This window comes from Dunckerocampus dactyliophorus, chromosome 9, assembly GCF_027744805.1.
Source record: "Dunckerocampus dactyliophorus isolate RoL2022-P2 chromosome 9, RoL_Ddac_1.1, whole genome shotgun sequence".
Taxonomy (NCBI): domain Eukaryota; kingdom Metazoa; phylum Chordata; class Actinopteri; order Syngnathiformes; family Syngnathidae; genus Dunckerocampus; species Dunckerocampus dactyliophorus.
In genome coordinates this window covers 6,337,180-6,349,417 of record NC_072827.1, presented here as the reverse complement: position 1 = coordinate 6,349,417, position 12,238 = coordinate 6,337,180, and positions in this window count along the sequence as shown.

The window sequence follows — 12,238 nt, the reverse complement described above, 5'->3', positions numbered from 1 at the left end:
CCAGATGTTTGTATCCTTCCGTTTGAATGGGTTGAACTTTGAAGCTTTACTTTTGTCCACTCGCAATCGCAAAGATTTAAGTTTGCATATTAATTTTATACCAAATTGAAATGGAAAGTTTGACAAATATGATAAAGTAGTATCCAAAGTACAAAAAGGCATGCAACCAGCGATAAAGCCTAATTTTTGGGGGGAATCCCCACGCTCTCATCCTGACACACACATACATTGACAGGTTTTCACAATGCGGGGATTGCAACACCAATATACACCGTGTGCACAATTATTAGGCAAGTTGCATTATTGCATTATCCATCCATCCATCCATCCATCCATCCATCCATTTTCTGTGCTGCCTATCCTAATTAGGGTCGCGGAGGTATGCTGGAGCCTATCCCAGCTGACTTTGGGCGAGAAGCGAGGTACACCCTGGACTGGTCGCAAGTCAATCGCAGGGCACATATAGACAAACAACCATTAACACTCCCACTCATAACTATGGACAATTTACCACCCAAACACTCCCACTCATAACTATGGACAATTTACCACCCAAACCTCTGTGTAACCATGACTTGGGTGCGTCTGACTGGCAGGCTAATTTAGAGGAGTGGCCCCATTGTAGAACGTCAGTCCTTCGATCCGCTGGAACAAAGAGTCTGCCCTCTGGGCAGCGTCTGGTGACTCGACTCCGGCCGCCGCTTCGGTCACCCTTCTCTCCACCTCCCATTGGAGTGCTCCAACACCCTGGCTACAGGTATTATGGTTTCCGGGGCCTTGTCCACTTTTGAGGGTCCAAAGACTCTGGATAAGACATCGGGCTTTTGGTTGCGGGAGCCAGGTCTGTAGGTGATCGAGAAGTTGAAGTGTGTTAAGAACAGTGCCCAGCGAGCTTGGCAGGAGTTGAGTCTTTGCGTGGATTTGATGTATAATGTATTACCACTACAAATGGCATGGCCGCGCCCTCCAGTCAATGCCTCCACTCTCTCAGCGCAAGAACAATGGCCAGCAGATTCCAATTTTCCACCTCGTAATTTCCCTCTGCAGTGGTGAGGTGACGTAAAAAGAATGCACATGAGTGGAGCCTTCGATCAAGCGGGGAATGCTGGGACAGGACTGGTCCCACTACTGTATCCAACACTTTGACCTCTACAAAAAAATGTCAGGATGGATCAGGGTGAGAGAGAACAGGCGCAGTAGTGAAAAAAACACTTTTAAGTCTAGAAAAGGCAGTTTCGGCCTCTTGGGACCACACAAAAGGAACCTTCGATGTGAGCCTTGTCAGAGGTTCTGCCATGCTGCTATAATTATGAATGAACCTCCTATAGAAGTTTGCGAACCCTAATCGCCAACCGCCCAGATTCTAGCGGGGTCGGCTCTTAATTTGCCCTTCTCCATAATGGAGAATGACACAGATTCACATTTTTTGGCTTTCACAAATAGCCGGTTTTCAAGAAGGTGCTGAAGAACACATCTCAAGTGCTGCACATGTTCCTGTAAGGAACAGGAAAAAATCAATATGTCGTCTCGATAGACAAAGTAAAACTGGTTCAGCATGTCCCTCAAAACATCATTAATAAGATTTTTAAATACAGCAGGAGCATTTGTTAAACCAAAGGGCATGACCATGTATTAAAAATGCCCCAGTGGCGTGTTAAAGGCATTCTTCCACTCATCCCCATCCCGTATGCGCACTAAATGAGGTCCACTTTAGTGAAAACTTGAGCGGAATGCAAGAGTGAAAAGGCCAAATCCATGAGCGGGAGCGTTAAGCCGTGTTATTTCCTTTCAACAACAAAAAAAAATCCTGCGCTGAGAGGTGAAGAAGATGGCCGGATGAGCTCCGCAGCGGGCGAGGCCGGAATATACTCTGTAAGAGCTTGCTGCTCGGGTCCGGACACATTATAAAGCCGTGCGTTGGGAAGTGGCGCGTCAGGAAGAAGTTTAATTGCACAATCGTACGGCTGGTGAGGAGGGAGATATATAGGAGGGAGAGTGTGATACCCACTAGAGTGTGATCACAATTGTGTGCAATATTGCAGAATATAATTGATTTGATTTCACCATGTTTGTATAAAAGAAACATTTTTTTTGTACATAAAGGGGGTAGTCATGGGTGCTCGCCAGTGTGGCGGCTCGCCTGGCTCCAGGTGCATTGTCTGTTGCTCTCCTTGGCGAACTTCCTATTTCTGCTTAGCAAGACGATGGACATACGTGAAGTTGGCTGTGTCTCATTAATATATCCTGTTTTCAGGTGGGTGGAACACAAAATTGAGCCATGTGACTAAAATGCACTATGTAAATATGTTATGAAATGTTGCACAGTGATGAGGCTGTTATTAATATACGAGGAATTACATCTATGTAAAGGGAGCAGTGCAACGTTCGCTGCGACGCCATCTTGTGCCAGTTAAGTCATGTTGAACAGAGTTGAATTGTTAGTTTTGTGATATAGAACTCTAATATTGAGCAAAATGTATAGTTAAAATAATACAGTGGTTAAAAGGAAAGTTAAAACATGTCATCTCTTGCATTGTTTTGAGGCGTAAGCAGTTTAAGGGAAAATAAGGTAGTAGAATGGATGGATGGTAGTAGAAACTATGCTTTATTGCAAGGTAACATAATACCATGTTGTGATTGTTTATTGTACATTTGATTTGTTGTGTCAAACAAAATCTAGCTCAGTAGTTGTACTGAATGTGGAGATCACAAATCTGGGCATGAAAAGCAGAGGAATAATGTGAAATAGTTCTGAACAAGATTACATGCAAAAAAAAAAAAAAAGTTTGCATCAAAACTGTGACTAGTTGACTAAAGTGTGGAAAACATTAATACAACCATCAGATTTTACTTTATTATTGTAAAAGTCGTGTTTTAGTCATTTAGTCATGCTTACTGTTGTCCAATACTTTAAATAACTAGATTTAGAGATAACATACCATACCATGTTTGCTATGTATTGTGTCAAGTAAAGTTCATAGATAATTATAAGCAAGCGTTCTGAACTATTTACAGTGGTAGCTCGGTTTTCCCCACCAAACACACGGATGCCCATGTAACCAGGGTTAAAATCCCCAAGCTTAGCCCTGTGGCGGTTTTCCTCACACTTACCTTGGCCCTTGAATGCACCATGTCTCATGGTAAAAACATTGGTAAAACATGCACACCTGATTTCAATTAGCCAATCACAAGTCCTAAGGCACCATATAAGCTGCCCTGACTTCATTCTCCACAGTTGAGTGGGAGAAAAGTCAAGGAACAGCAGCTACAGGTCAGTGTCCCCAAAAATTAGCTCTTTCAAACATTGTGTTTTCTTATGACCAGACAATTTTTTATTTGGGTACCTGTTTATCTTGTGTGCTTTTGGATCGACTGAACTGGTGTGTTGGATGCAATTGTACTGAGTTGAATTCCAATGCTGTTTAATCATGCTGGCATGCTAGCATTAACATGTTGATACTAACATTCTAATGCATGTTTTTATTGGTTTTCAATGTATTTAGCACATTTTAAGTTGATTGGCTAATGCTAGCTTAGCGCTAGCCTTGTTAAGTTTATTTTTGATGAGTGGATTGTTTGGTCCATGCAAGCCAGGTGCCCTGCCTGTGGGATAAACTCCTTTTGATAGCGAGTTAAGAAGCAAGGCCGAGACATCTGGTAGGAGGCTCTGCAGCCTGTCTTGTCCTCCCCACCCTCTCAGATCGAGTGACAATTTCACTCGTCCTAGTTTGGACAACTTGTGCATTTGGACACTGCCTCCGAATGCAATAACTCTCACACAACTGTGACTAATTCACATGGTCAGATTAGCCATTGGGAACTGGGGAACTGGACTTTTTTTTGTTTGTTTCTTTGTGGCAGTATGCTGGAAATTGAGTGACGGAATTGTTTATTTACTTTGAACTGTGCACAGTAGTAAATCTGGCTCCAGTACTTTGAAGCAAACCTGCAGGATTGTAAATATTTTTATGTACACTTTATTTTCAATATCATTTACATGCAAACTTACTTTTTTGTCATTATTTACTGCTCCTGCCCTCAGTAGCCGAACCTGGTCTTTGCAGTTCACTGGCCTTTAAAGCCTTTTATATTGTGCTAACATTTACATTAGATACTGTACATGTTACACCCACAAATTCAAATATTAATGTAAATAAAATGTTCATTATAATCAGTTTAGTTTACATGACCCAGGCAGAACAAACGGCTAACATGTTAATAACTTAGAGAGTTAACACGAACACCTGGCCAACTCGAAAAACACTGTGGAGAACAGCACTCATGGAGTGACAGCGGGAATGAGCAATCACAGGTTAGCAAGATACGGAAAGAACCAGTCGACGAGCTTGTCGGCGGCCTTCGACCTGCGCAACCGTTTTCCGCTTGGTCTTAAGTGCCTGGCAAGTATCAATTTCAATTTATGATGGCGTAACAGTAAAGCGCAGCAGTAAATCGTTTGTCGGACTACCGGGAAACATCCTGGTACTCCTGATGGCCAATCCATCCCTGCCTTCTTTGATACAAAAGAGTATGCAGTATTAAGTGAATTTCTTGTAGCTTATTATTTAAAGCTATTACTACTCAAACCAAACAAGGGATTTAGGGTAGGCGAGACATGTATCTGGAAGGGTGGGGTCTCTCCATCCCAACAGACTCGGTCTCATCGTTTTAACACATCACACAGCATAGGATAAAAACATCAATGACAAATTCAGCTACCAGTAGTCAGGGCAGCTGGGTGAGGGCACCCTAGCTTTTTAATGCAACACACTATACAAAGAAAGAAAAAAATTATTAAAATCAGTGTAAAGGATTAAATCATCACTTTACCGTGGTCGAGGGGTTTGTGTGCCCGAGTGATCCTAGGCGGTATGTTGTCTGGGGCTATATGCCCCTGGTAGGGTCTTCCAAGGCAAACAGGTCCTGGGTGACGGGCCAGATCAAGAGTGATTCAGAAGACTTCATGAAGAAACACACGAGGAGAGACCGCACCTCGCCCGGACGTGGGATACCGGGGCCTCACCCTGGAGCCAGGCCTGGGGGAGGGGCTCGCAGGCAAGCGCCTGGTGGTTGGGCTCTCACCCGTGCGGCCCAGCCGGGCTCAGACCGAAGAAGCCACACGGGATCTCCATCAGAGGGGTGCTGGAGAGCACCCCAACTGGTGACTCCGTCGTTTTGCTGGGAGACTTCAACGCCCATGTGGGCAATGATAGTGTGACCTGGAGGGGCGTGATTGGGAGGAACGGCCTCCCCGATCTGAACGAATGCGGTATGATGTTGTTGGACTTCTTTGCGAACCACAGTTTGTCCATCACAAACACCATGTTCGAACATAAGGATGTCCATAAGTGCACATGGCACCAGGACACCCTAGGCCGCAGGTCTATGATCGACTTTGTAGTCGTATCATCAGACCTGCGCCCGCATGTTCTGGACATGCGGGTAAAGAGAGGGGCTGAGCTGTCAACTGATCACCACCTGGTGATGAGTTGGATTAGATGGCGGGGGAGGATGCCGCACAGACCCGGGAGACCCGAACATGTAGTGAGGGTGTGCTGGGAACGTTTGGCAGAGTCTTCTGTTCGTCGAGTCTTCAGTTCTCACCTCCAGCAGAGCTTCGCCTGCATACCTGGAGAGGACGAGGATATTGAGTCTGAATGGGCTCTATTCCGTACCTCCATTGCTGAGGCAGCCAATCGGAGCTGCGGCCTCAAGGTAGTCGGTGCCAGTCGTGGCGGCAAGCCCCGAACCCGATGGTGGACACCAGAGGTCAGGGCTTCCGTCAAGCTGGAGTCCTATCGAGCATGGATGGCTTGTGGGAATCCTGAAGCATCTGATAGGTACCGGCAGGCCAAGTGGCACACGGCTTCGGCGGTGGTCGAGGAAAACTCGGGTGTGTGAGGAGTTCGGTGAAGCCATGGAACACGACTTTCAGTCGGCCTCGAAGAGGTTCTCGCAAACAGTCCGGCGCCTCAGAAAGGGGAAGCAGTGCCCGGTCCAAACTGTTTACAGTGGGGACGGGGGCCTGCGGACCTCAACTGAGGATATAGTTGGGCGGTGGAAGGAATACTGTGAGGCCCTTCTCAATCCCACTGACATACCTTCCATGGAGGAAGCAGAGGCTGAGGACACTAACGCGGACAGTTCCATCACCGTGGCTGAGGTATCTGGGGTTGTCAAAACGCTCCCCAGTGGCAAAGCTCCGGGGGTGGATGAGTTTCGCCCTGAATTCCTCAAGGCTCTGGATATTGACGGACTGTCTTGGCTGACACTTCTCTTCAACATGTCAAGTCGGGGACAGTACCTCTGGGGTGGTGGTCCCCATTTTCAAGAAGGGTGACTGGAGGGTGTGTTCCAACTATGGGGATCAAACTCCTCAGCCTCCCTGGGGAAAGTCTATTCCAGGGTGCTGGAGAGAAGGGTACGACCGTTAATCGAAGGAGGTGCAATGTGGTTTTCGTCCTGGTCGGAACACTGGACCAGCTCTACACCCTTGCAAGGGTACTGGAGGGTACTTGAGAGTTTGCCCAACCGGTCTACATGTGCTTTGTGGACCTGGAAAAGGCATTCGACTGTGTCCCTCGTGGTGTCCTGGGGTGGGTGCTCCGGGAGGTGGGTGGCCGGTCGGTTATGTGTCCTTAATCCCCCCCCCCCCCCGCTCGGTTTGGGCAGCGATGGGATATGGGGCCCCCGTCCTTCCTGTTCCACTGCACCACCTCACATACATATAGGACTTTGGGGGGTGGCCTACGGTCGGGCGTGGTTGGGGAGGGGAGCTGCCTTGCGGGGCTCCTTTTGCTCCTGCCGTGCCACTGACCTGTTGCCCCCCCCAATTTTAATGGCACAGTAGACACTTAGGGTTTGGGGGGGCTGGTCAGGTGAGGGGCCCTCCGAGCGGCAGCTGTCCCACGATTTTAATTGCATCATTAGCTATCATCCACATACACCCCTCAGGGACACTGAGACCAGCTCTTCATAGCTGTCCTCTATTTTATTATTTTTTAATTGCATAATAGACACAATCACACTATCACATACACGGGTGGGGCGGGCTGGATTGGGGTGCCTTGTGCCTGTTCCGCGGCTCCTGCCCGCCAGGGTCGGGGGTGTGGCTGGGGACCTGGCAGTCACGGTGGCTCGCCCGGGGTGGCTTGGCTTGTGGGATGCCTTTTGTCTGGGGCCTGTTGATGCCAGGGCTTGCTTGTACATACATACTTCCCCACATTACTCACTGAGTTAACCAGGGTGTTGTTATGTTGTTGTTTTTTTTACAATGATGTGCATTACAGTAATTATCATTCTGTTCACTATCATAGTTCATCATTTCATGACTACTATTATGTGACTGTTTTAATGCAGCATTGTCATTGTGGTTGTTGATATTATTTTGTCCTTATGTCCTTGATTGTCTTTATAGTTGTCACAGACATTTATTTGCTGATGTAGTTCTGTATGTTTCTGTTCTGTTCTTGTTGTCACAATTGTTGTTGTTGCTGCTGCTGTTGTCCTTGTCTCTTGTGTCTTTTTTTTTTTTTTTTCCCCCTCTTAAGAGAAAGAAGAAAGAAAAAGAATATGACTACATTTGTATATATTTTTTTATTATTGCTTCTCCTTGTATTCCCTTTTTAATTTTGACCAGTACTAACAGTGCATCAAACCTAACGCTAACTTGGACAGTAACGTGCTGTATCTCTCCATTCTTTTTGAATGTAAATACTACTATGCACTTTGTTGACGTGATCAATAATGCTTGATTAAAACGTGCATTGTTTCTCTCACAAGGGGCAAAAAAATAAAAAAATGTTAGTTCCTTTCCCAGTGTCACAGTGCCCTCTACTGGTCAAGCTAAGAGTTTTGTCTCAAGGTATGTTGACAAATTACAATTTGTGCATAACTTACAAATAACGGGTGTCAACGGTGGCATAACTGATTGCCCGCGGATGCGGGACATATGAATAATGCGTTGACAAACGTCAAAGTTTTATGCAGGCACAATTTTTGGACGACTTAGACGTATGCTGGCATGCTTCCGTGTGCTGTTAACATATATAAAACTTACCCATAACTTATTCGACATACGCCAGCGTATTGGCCAAATTTTTCATACGTTGGCGTAAGCTGGATAAATCATCAAGGTGTGACAGGGCTTTAACTGTCCAACAACACATCCCAGCAGCACCAAACCACATTCACCAAGCAAGGGGTAAGAAGCTATACCAAATATGATATTTGAGCCTATAGCACCTTCTGCTGGCTTGCAGTGACTAAATCTAACAGTTTTTGATTAAAAACGCGTTTCAGACCAAATAGAGTGCATTTATGAACATAGGCCAAAACTGTCACAATTGTTGTTGCTGCTGTTGTCCTTGTCTCTTGTCGTTTTTTTTTTTTTTTTTTTTTGTCCCCCCCCCCCCCCCCCCCGTTTCCTTTTCTCTTCTTCTGTCCCCTCCTGCTCCGGTCCGGTCGCTCCAAATTTGCTTTATAACAAGCATCAAAGTCAATAAAATTTTGTAACAGGGAAGTGTATATCACACTTCTCCCTGGCAGAGTAAATCTGTTGAGCATTTGACGGCATTTAGATCTACTATTCTATCTGCTTTAAAGGCTGGACAGGACAGGGGTAAAAAAAAAAAAACAACAAAAAAACATATGCACCAAACCACCTAAAAAGTGCTTTAAACACCTGCTCAGGCCGAATGAGTTACTTTTTCTCATTTTGCCCGTAACTGTCCAACAATACATCCTAGCAGCACCAAACCACATTCACCATGCAGGGGTAAGAAGCTACAGTTATTGCTTAAAAATGCGTTTCAGACCGAATTGAGTGCATTTATGAATATTGGCCAAAACTGATACGTTACTTCCTGTTGTATGGAAAGGACGCTCACGGAAAAGCTCCGTCCACGATTACCGGAGTCTTAAACCTTTTGCGACTTTTGGTGAATACAGTTCGTGATCACAACTTGTGATTACAACTCTGCAAGTCAGTGCTGAGACTTCTGCCTCAATTCGGACCTGCGAGTGGACTAAACTCTCCAAAAGACAGTTAGTTGGAGCCGACAGCTGTTAAAGGCAAGCTATCATGCTAGCCGTGGTTTGACAGCTGCACATGAAGCCGGATTTTAAAACATTTGGAGTTGTCCTGTGGAGCTTTTTTTCCGGCCAACGAGGACTGAGATACTGGTGCGGTGGCTCTAACATTTCAGGTCGAAGTACTCCAGTTTCAGTCAAGTATATGGAGGATGTCGATCTAGAACTGACTCCTGAGACAACCGGAGGCGCTAGCCGTGTACCTCAACCGCCGCCGAGACCTGACAATGATGACACAGTTAATCAGTTGAGACAACTGAGTGGAAATATAGATATGACAACAGCGAGAGCCTTACAGGAGATTAATGACCACGCAAGAAAGAAGCTTAACGGAAAAGTTTGAGGCTACCATAGCGAAAGTCCTGGGAGCTTTTGGAAAGCAGCTGCAGCTACTTGTGGAGAATTCCAACTCCACGCAAAGAGAAATTCAAGGTCTGAGAGAGGAAGTTCAAGGTCTGAGAGGAGTCAGTGGTGAGATGCAAAAAGAAATAGGGTCCCTAAGGAAGGAAGTTCAAGGTCTGAGAGCGGAGAATAAAGCATTGCAAAATGATATGGGGTTATTAAGGAACGGAATGCAATGTCAGAGTGGAGAATAAAGAATTACACGAAGTAATGCAGCATTGAGAGCCACTCTCAAAAAGGAATGAAGAAAAAGATAAAATCCTTGAGCAGCTGAAAATCACCATAGATGACATGGATCAGAACACAAGAATGAATGACGTGGCCGTGACGGGACTTCGAATCAAACCAAGGTCCTATGCCAGAGCAGTGGCGAATACTGAAGAACCAGATGAAATGGATGTCGCCTCAACGGAGCAACAAGTTGATTTTTTGCAATCGAAGGAGGTGGATGTAGACATCCAATCTATTGATACTTGTATCCCACTGTATGGTAGGAACCGTACTACACCTGTCATCGTCAAATTCACTAACAGGAAATTCAAGGTTGCTCTGCTGAAACAGGGAAAGAAGCTGAAAGGAACAAACGTCTACATGAATGACCACCTGACAAAGCGCAACGCTGAAATTGCGAAGAAAGCACATGATCGGAGGAAGCAAGGAAAGATCCAAGGAACATGGAGTGCACACTGCAAAATCTTCATCAAAGCAAATTGAGGACCAGAGACCAGAGATTTTGGAACTCGGTGCACTCATAAGGCGAGCCGCATCATAAGCCGCCCCGTCCGTTTTGGTGGAAATTTATGACTCATGGTCGTGAAAATACGGTAACTGGAGAAAACCCACACAAGCAGAGATTCGAACCCAGGTCTTCCTGATTTCCTGACTGTGTGGCCATCATGCTAACCCAGGGGTGGGCAAACTACCCCGGGGGCCACACCAAGCGTTTGAATCCGGCCCGCCAGTTGCTTCCAAAGTATGGAATATAACCTTTAACATGCAAGCTGGCAACATGACTTGCAAGTAGTCAGAGTCAATCTGAGAATCTTTTGATGGTTTAAGATGCTTGTCACACGCAGCCATCCAGACAACTACATCACCCATGATGCCAAACACAAGTCAACAAATATGTGACACACAACTTAACCTACCCACTGCATTGTCTGGGAAGTAAAAAAGGATGGACGTTCACCTACTCTTTAATAGCCAATGTTTTATTGTTCATAGTTCACATTGTATAGACCCTTTCCAAAAAATTTGAATGTCATGGAAAAGTTGTTTAATTTCCATAATTCCATTCAAAAAGTTAAACTTTCATAGATTATACATTCAGGGCCCACAATTTAAACGATTTCAAGTGTTTGTATATTTTTACGTAATTTGGGCTTCCAGCTCCATAAAACCCACGATAACAGGAATTCAGAAAATTTGTATACTGTGAAGAAATCACCATTTACTTCTCAGTCAGTTTTTGCAGGGGAAAAAAAAAAGAAATTGGGATCAAATCAATCAAAATATGGTACTTTCAAAACGATATGTCAATCTTCAATACTTGGTTGGGAATCCCTTTGCCTTAATCGCTGCCTCAATGCGACATGGCATTGAAGCAATCAGCCTGTGGCATTGCTGGGAGTTATGGAAGCCCAGATTTCCTTGATGCTTGCTGTCAGCTCTTCTTTGTTGTTGGGTCTGGTGCCCCTCATTTTCCTCTTGAGAATACTCCATAGATTCTCAATGGGGTTTAGGTCCGGTGAGTTGGCTGGCCAGTCAAGCACTGTGATGGCATGGGCATCAAACCAGGTTTTGGTGCTTCTGGCGGTATGGGCAGGGGCCAGGTCCTGCTGGAAGATGAAATCTGCATCTCCATACAGATCCTCAGCAGAAGGAATCATGAAGTCCTCTAAAACATTCTGGTAGACTGTTGCGGTGACCTTCGATTTAAGAAAGCAGAGTTTACCAACACCTGAACCGGACATTGCACCCCAAATCATGACGGACTGTGGATATTTCACACTGGACCTCAGGCAGCTTGGGTTCTGTTCCTCACCCGTCTTCCTCCAAACCCTTGGACCTTGATTCCCAAATGAAAGGCACACTTTATTTTCATCGGAAAAGAGGACCTTGGACCACTGGCCAACAGTCCAGTCCTTCTTCTCCTTGGCCCAGTGGAGACGCTTCCTACGTTGGCTCAGGTTCAGAAGTGGCTTGACCCGAGGAACCTGACAGTTGTAGCCCATCTCCCGGGTGCGTCTGAATGTCGTGGTTTTTGAAGCTGTGACTCCCGCCTCATTCCACTCTTTCTGGATCTCTGCCAGATTCTTGAATCTTCCCTGTTTGATAATCCGCTGAAGCCCACGGTCATCTCTTTTGCTGGTGCATCTTCTCCTGCCACACTTTGCCCTTCCTCTAGACTTTTGATATGCTTGGACACAGCACTCTGTGAACAACCAGCCTCCTTAGCTATGAACTTTTGTGGCTTACCCATCCTATGGAGGGTATCAATGATGGTCTTCTGGCCAGTTGTCATGTCTGCAGTCTCCCCCATATTGAACCGAACTGAGACAATTGAACCAAACGGAAACAATTTAATGACACCTGGAGAAGCCTGTGCAGGTGATTTGACTTTAGTAGATGATTAGTGTGTGTGACACAGTTTAAAACATTCATGCCCTGCAAAATTTGGGCTGATTTCTTCACAGTATTCTATTTTTTTGAATTCCTGTTTTTGTGGGTTTAATGAGCTGGAAGC